The 6,000-nt window shown below is 35.0% G+C and overlaps 1 long non-coding RNA gene across 1 annotated transcript in view; it reads left to right on the top strand.

The window, feature by feature from the left end:
* Positions 1-6,000, top strand: part of LOC137653151 (uncharacterized) — a 59,671-nt gene that overhangs the window by 31,529 nt on the left and 22,142 nt on the right. Inside the window, exons 2-3 of the long non-coding RNA XR_011046409.1 lie at positions 264-492; positions 3,071-3,145. This is a non-coding gene — a long non-coding RNA (uncharacterized lncRNA). The remainder of the gene's footprint in view (positions 1-263; positions 493-3,070; positions 3,146-6,000) is intronic.

Below are 6,000 nucleotides of genomic sequence, written 5' to 3'. Positions count from 1 at the left end.
CACACTGCCAGGACAGGCACTACAGAAAATAGGGGGAGAGATTCTCTCCTCCTCCTTCCTGGGTTGAAAAGGAGGGGAGGTTTTTGTTGTGGTAGCCTATGAACTGTACAATAATAATAATAATAATAATAATAATAATAATAATAATAATAATAATAATAATAATAATAATAATAATAATAATAATAATAATAATAATAATAGCGTTGAAATTGACTTTTATGCCTGAAAATAAAACTGTTAATCTGTTTTCCCGTTCCCAGATCTGATGGAGTGAGATCGCCAACCAGCTGTTAAGTGCAAGTGCACTTTTAACTACATTACAGTTTCCACTTCCCTTCTCTCATCTTGCTGTCCAACTTATCTTGGGTTTGCTCCCTGTCGCACATGAGTTCTGACTGCCCTCCTAGGACCCTGGCTAAAGTAAAGCTACTCACAGGTCTGGTAACTGCCTGGCCCTCGTATACACCGACTTCCCTGTCGTTATAACAAGTAAGGTTGATTTTCCTTTTGGGTCATCTGATCATGATTTGATTTCATTAGTGGTAAAGACAGAACAAACTGTCCCTAATGTATATTTTAATGTAAGATTTATATAAAATCTCAGACTGGAATGACATATAAGTGATTTTTTTAACATAAATTGGTCACAATTGTATAGTAGTGTTGAGCCTATTTGGGCTATTTTCCCTGTCTGAGTCCTCGAGCTTATAGCCTTCTGCTTTCCCAACTAGGATTGTAGTTTAGCAAGTAATAATAATAATAATCCAGTCAACATAATCGGTAAGCGTAGCACTTTAGATGCATTAAGGTACCAAGTGAAGGACAAACCATGTTTTAATGATGATTGTTGACGTGGTCATTTGGAGAGGCAGGAGGCCTATCATCTTTGGCAGGGTAACAGCTCAGATTTGACTTTGAATAACTATACTCGGGTAAGAACTGATGTTCAGAGTTTATGCTTCAACTGAAAAGGGATACAATTTAACTAGAAAAGACGCCCTTTCTGGTACAACACAGGAGCATAAGTGGTGGTCTACCCTTAAATCTGCACTCTTTGGTGTAGACGCAACAATTCCTCCTTTACTTAAAACAACTAGCTCAGTCATGCATTGTCCAAAGAAAAAGGTAACACTTTTGGCTGATGTTTTTGACAGTAAACAGAGTAATGAGAAACTTGGTCTTCCGCATTCCTGTTTTCCTGAGGCTGAACTAACTAGCTTAGCTCTTAGATCTCGTGAAATTAAAGCTCTCTTGAATGACCTTGATGCTTATGGAGGTTTTCCTTAGCTTTTTATAAAGACTGTAGATTTCTTAACTCCAAAGTTAACTGTTATTTCCCACAAGTTAGGATAAGGTTCTTTTAGCACTTGGTGAAGATTGGTAATGATACTCTATTATGTAAATGTATTTGCGGTAGCTCTAGTCAAGCTGTGATTACCACCCATTTTCCGTTGCCCCCATTTTATCTAAAGTTTTTTAACGTCTTTTGGCAAATTCGCTAGATATGAATGCTGAGCTTGATCATCGGTTCCCTAGTCTGAAATTAGGCTTTGAGAGGCCTTGGAGCATGTGATGCCGCCCTTATAATCTCCAATGCTGTACAGAAATCCCTTGATTGTGATAAGTGTGTTCATATGATTGGCATCAATTTTAGTGCTGCCTTAAACCTTGTTAATCACGAGGCACTTCTTTTCAAACTTGAACAGTTGGGAGTGGGGTGTCTTTTTTTACCATTATTATTGAATTCTTAAGTAATATATTGCAAAGAGTTGTTGTTGATGGGCACCATATTGAGCTTAGGAATATATCCGGTGTTTCTTAGGGTAGTGTTCTTGGCCCATTACTTCTCGTACTATATGCACATGTGGTTTCGCCTGGAACTCAAGTTTGTTGCAAGTATAGATGAGGATGACTTTTTTCTGTTTTGCTTCAATATAATCTCCTGAATGTAGATCTTGGGTTGCTGAATCTCTAGATAGAGAATTGGGTACAATTAGTATATGTTGCAAATTATGTGGCATGAAGTTGAACCCTAACAAAACTCTAGGTTTGATTGTAAGTAAGTCGAAGACTGTCACCTCAACATCCAGATTTCTGCATTGATAATGTTTCTTTAACTAAATACGACTTTGAATTTTGGGTGTGATTCTTGTAGCAAATTTACTTTTGAGAAACATTTTCAATCAGTTTTTCAATTGAACAATTAATAGCATATTGAGAAAGTCTTAAAATTTTTTATGATAATCTATTCTGAAGAAGTGTTTGAATTCTTTCATTCTACCTTGTTTCGAATATTGTTCTCCTGTCTGGTCTTCAGCTGCCGATTCTCATCTAAATTTATTGTACAAGAACTGGCGGTTTATTGAATTTCTTATTCTTGATCTAGATATTAATCTCTGGCCCAGTCGTTCAGCTAGTTCTTTATGCATAATGTATAATATTTTCATAACTCTGACCAATCTTTGCATCCAGATCTTCCTGGACAGTACCATGCTGTTCGTAATACTAGATAGTATGCAGTTAATTCTAACAGTCTTGCCTTCTCCATCAAAAATCTCAATACTACACATTATTCTAGAAGTTTTATTCCAGCTGTGAACCAGATTGTGGAATGATTTTCTTAATCAGGTAGTTGAATGGGTGGAACTTGGATAGTTCATAGTTCATTTATGAAATATCTATTTTAATGTTGTTACTGTTCTTAAAATATCAATTTCTTTGTTTCTTTTCCTCACTGAGCTATTTTTTTCCCTGTTGGAGCCCTTGGGCTTATAGCAACTTGCATTTACAACAAGGGTTGTATCTTAGCTATCAATAATAATAATAATAATAATAATAATAATAATAATAATATTAATAATAATAATATTAATAATAATAATAATAATGATAATAATAATAATAATGATTATATTAATGATGATTAAAATAATAATGATAATAATAATGATAATAATAATAATAATAATAATAAAATTAATAATAATAATATTGTGTTGTATGTACAATGTCTAAAATGTAGTTTAGCTAAAAGTATAAGAACGCTAATTTATTTACTTTCTTTCAGAATTATATACTTGTGTTCCAAGTTTTCAAGAAGATACGTTAACAGTACTGGAGAGATTCTCTTCACTAATTACCGGTAAGGTGTTCATATGGAAATGTGACCGTTTTATTTTAGGTACTTTTCACTCTTAGGAAATCATAAAATACACTAACACAAACCAAATTTGTGAAATTCATTCTAATTATTCCAGTCTTCCCTCACCCAATAAGCTATCCTAAACATGCTTCTTTCCCTTTTAATTGCAAAAATCCTCTGATAATTATGACTAAGCCCTTTGTCATGGCAGTCATTGAGATCCTACTCAAAAATGGTGAAAGTCTTTTTTCATACATTGTCTCAACTTGAACTCGCCCCTATGTCCATGTCTGCCATGCACAATTATACATATTGTGATTGCACCATTCACAGAAAATATGTATACATATACTTCTTTATCCATACACCAGCAAAATAATACTACCCCACAACGAACTAGCAAATCTCCTAATTTCGCCTAGCGTACCATTACCATGTATAAAAAATGCCAACCTATTTTGGATTCCAAAAACTAACAATATTTTTGTATCTTTCATCATTCCTTGCATGGGCATCATTTTCATACTTGATCTTTCACTACTCCAAACATATCTTCCTATTATAACCTTTCATTTGCCTATCTCATTTTCTGTTCGTTTTTCTTTATTCTTAAGAATCGAAAAATTCTCACATACACTGGCAGGAACAACTACAAGAAGTTCATCCATGCCACATATACCTTTATAGTCTCATCCCCAAACTTCTTCCATGCTGAAGTGTCCAGTCTGTATCTCATTTTTCACCATATGTGCTTCTTCAAACGCATTTTTCAATGCCTTACGCCAGTTTTTATTCTTCTCACATTTATACTTCTGTCTTGAAGATCATGCACTATTGTCACTGAATACTTACTTATAGTCACACACCCACACACACACACACACACACACACACACAAGCTCGCTAAAGACTCACTGCTCTCCCTTCTCTCAATGAATTAATAGGCAAACTTTTCTATATGATTTGCCACTATTACTATACATTTATATCCCTTTGTATTCACAAATAACATAAAAAATTAACTTAATTACTGCCACTTCTATTAGTTCATTTATATTTTTCCTTTATGACAATCAACTCGTGTATTAATATCCTCTTTAGCTATTGTAAGCAGCTCATCAAGGAGAAAGACACTCCAAAATCAAACCATTGTTCTCTAGTCTTGGGTAGTGCCATAGCCTCTGTACCGTGGACTTCCACTATCTTTGGTTAAGAGTTCTCTTGCTTGAGGGTACGGTCGGGCACACATTCTATCAAATTTCTCTTCCTCTTGTTTTGTTAAAGTTTTTATAGATTATATAGGAAATTTTTGTTAATGTTACTGTTCTTAAAATATTTTCCCTTTGCTTGTTTCCTATCCTCACTGAGCTATTTTCCCTGTTGGGTCCCCTGGGTTTATAACATCCTGCTTTTCCAGCTAGGGTTGTAGCTTAGCAAATAATAATAATAATAATAATAATAATAATGATGATGATGATGATGATGATGATGACACATCATGCATTAGCAAACCTCTTTGGAATTATTGAAACAGTATCATTCTCTAACCATCTACTCAAAACATGATTATTTTTCAAACTCCAGTATTTACTTTGTTGAACACAAGCTCCTTTTCCTTGAAACACACTTCCATTAATTCCTGAGATATTCTTATGCATATGGTAATTGCTTTTATATACAATTTTATCAGACCTGTTAAAATAAGCAACGCTAACTGCAATTCAACATTAACCACATGTATTGAGCTCTGTAGTACACACTTGTTTTCTAGTTCACCCCTTTTAGCCTTACCTGCTACTCACATTGCTTTGTACATCCTGGAGGAGATGTATAAAGGTGGCTGCAATTATAAAGGTAATCCTGTCCTGGAAAAGTGATCCATTGACCATTATTCCAAAAGGGATTAATTCTCTTATCTGTACGCCATCCCTTATACCTCAGTTCACCACATACAAAACCATTTTAATATGCCTTTTCTTTCACAATCCTTATCCTGACCAGTCTCGCCGCATCATCTGTCCTTCCAACTCTCTGATTTAAACTTCTATTTTTATTTACCCCAGCATAATAGATTCTTTAGCTATGGTAAGCTGCTCTTCTAGGATAAGGACACTCCAAAATCAAACCATTATCCTCTAGTCTTGGCTAGTGTCATAGCCTCTGCACCATGGCCTTTCACTGATTTGGGTTAGAGTTCTCTTACTTGGTAGAAGAGTCTCTTTAACTATGGTAAGGAACTTTTCTGGGAGAAGGATACTCCAAAATCAAACCATTATTCTCTAGTCTTGGGTAGTGTCATAGCCTCTGCACCATGGCCTTTCACTGTCTTGGGTTAGAGTTCTCTTGCTTGAGGATACACTCGGGCACATTATTCTATCTTATTTCTCTTCCTCTTGCTTTGTTAGTTTTTATAGTTTATATAAGAAATATTTATTCTAATGTTATTACTGTTTTTGAAATATTTAATTTTTCCTTGTTTACTCTCCTGTCTGGGATATTTTCCTTGTTGGACCCCCTGGGCTTATAGCATCCTGATTTTCCAACTGGGATTGTAGCTTAGCAAGTAATAACAACTTTTTTCTTCCGGGGACCTTGGTTGACAGGTGAGTGTTAGCATCCTATCTCCTTTAATCTTTCAGGTTCTGGAAGATCTTTTCTTTTTAAATGCTTCTCTCTCTCTCTCTCTCTCTCTCTCTCTCTCTCTCTCTCTCTCTCTCTCTCTCTCTCTCTCTCTCTCTCTCTCTCTCTCTCTCAACAGTAACACAGTAAACGAGTTCAAGAATAAGATAGACAATCTCATAAGAACTTTCTAAATGATTAAAGTAAATTGCTCTACCAAAGAGCATATGGGGTCT

Source organism: Palaemon carinicauda, chromosome 14 (assembly GCF_036898095.1).
Source record: "Palaemon carinicauda isolate YSFRI2023 chromosome 14, ASM3689809v2, whole genome shotgun sequence".
NCBI classification, from domain to species: Eukaryota; Metazoa; Arthropoda; class Malacostraca; order Decapoda; family Palaemonidae; genus Palaemon; species Palaemon carinicauda.
This window is presented reverse-complemented; position numbering and strand designations above follow the sequence as displayed.